We start from the raw sequence: 2,048 nt of genomic DNA, 5'->3' as shown, positions 1-2,048 counted from the left end.
CTCCAGGCAGAGGCAGGGCTTCAGAGGGAAGGAAGGGAACAGTCCAGCCTCAGGGTAATGGCAAAGACGGCCTGACTTACCCAACAGAGGCGAGGACCAGGAGGGACAGATCCACCACAGGGTAACAGCAAGGACGGCCTGACTTCCCCCCACAGAGGCAAGGACAGGATACTGATGAGAAAAACCCACACAGAGGCAAGGACAGGATACTGACAGAACAAACCCACACAGAGGCAAGGACAGGATACTGATGAGACAAACCCACACAGAGGCAAGGACAGGATACTGACAGAACAAACCCACACAGAGGCAAGGACAGGATACTGACAGAACAAACCCACACAGAGGCAAGGACAGGATACTGATGAGACAAACCCACACAGAGGCAAGGACAGGATACTGACAGAACAAACCCACACAGAGACAAGGACAGGATACTGATGAGACAAACCCCACAGAGACAAGGACAGGACACTGATGAGACAAACCCCACAGAGACAAGGACAGGATACTGATGAGACAAACCGCACAGAGGCAAGGACAAGATACTGATGAGACAAACCAGCCACCACCCTCGAACCCAGGGCCACTTGTATTCCTGGCCCCAAGATGAGAATCAGGTGCCTACGATTAAGCCCAAATGAGATAAGGTAATGCCAGAAGACCTGGAGTCTGGAGTCCACGGACTGGACCATGAGCCGGAATGCGACTTCATGAACCAGACCATGACACCTTGAGCTTTTCAACATCAAAACATCTTTGTGCATGTGTTCTGGTCCCAGTTCTTCTCAGTTAATTCTTCTCATGTTAACTTTTGGAACGAGGATCCCTCTTATGACCAGATTGTTCATGGCACAGAATTCCACCAGTCTTTCACCATCATTCCTCATCGTTCCATCACCCGGAGTGAGTTGTTACTTCCCACTTTGGCATTTAGATCTCCCATGATGATGATCATGTCATGGTGAGGTCCTACCTCTACCTCCAATTGCAGCTGTTGGTAGAAAACGTCCTTTCCTTCAATGTCACTGTCGTTAGTTGGAACACAGCACTAGATCATAGCCACATTCACTTGCTTCCCTTTCAGTCTCCTGCTGGTTGGTTTCCAGTTCAGCAAGCACTTTTCAATGCCTTTCTTCAAGGTGACAGCCATCGCAACGCTGACCACCTTCCCTTCCTGAGTATAAAACTGTTTCACTAGTTGCTGATTTTAGTCTGTCAGGCCGGTCCATCTGCTTTCACTTTTTTGTAGGTTATAACAACACATTTCTACAGCATTTTGTTCTAGCTTGCCAGTGGTTTGAACATTCCAAACAAAAAAGTTTGGTGTTAATCTTGGCAGTGTTCAGGGCTTCCTTCATCATGCCTGTAACTTCCTCTCGATATCAAATCCTGGGTAGAGAAACAGGAATACTGTCACACACAGATATAGAGTACGTCATTGCTGTTTCCAGAACCATTTTTTTTACCATTCAGGGTTGTTAGGCCTGAGATGAACCCCTGAACCTGGAGGTCTGGTGGACCACTCTTAAGTCTGACCTCTACTCTTTGACCTGTTTAACATGGGTGACCCTACCCAGGGTCAAAGCACAAGGCCCTGACTCCAAACAGCGTAGCTTTCCAGGTTATTAAGGCACGCAAGCCTCCAACCTGACGATGAGGTTGTGGTCCTCTTGGAGGAAATTACAAAGGTAGGTGGTGTGCATTAGCTCAAGTTAATTAACACGGCAATTAAACCAGCAACTTTATTCGACACAGTGGTTGTAAATATTAAATGTTTAGAACCGTGACTGTCAAGAGGTTAAAAGCAGTATTATGTTCTTTCTTGTAAAGATAGTAATTTATCTTCCCGTAAATTCTGCCTATGTGAGCTATGCTGTTGTAGGGAAGTGTTTCATTAACCTGCGTGTACACGTACTTGTGCATATGACAATGACGAGATTGGCTTTGGAAAAGGCTAATAATCAGAAATCGGCAAAGAGGGACGAAGCAATGCCGGGGGAACGGGACAGCCGATGACGACACGCCGCCGACGTCAAACCCGGAAA

The sequence above is a fragment of the Hypanus sabinus genome, chromosome 6 (assembly GCF_030144855.1).
Source record: "Hypanus sabinus isolate sHypSab1 chromosome 6, sHypSab1.hap1, whole genome shotgun sequence".
NCBI classification, from domain to species: Eukaryota; Metazoa; Chordata; class Chondrichthyes; order Myliobatiformes; family Dasyatidae; genus Hypanus; species Hypanus sabinus.
This window is presented reverse-complemented; position numbering follows the sequence as displayed.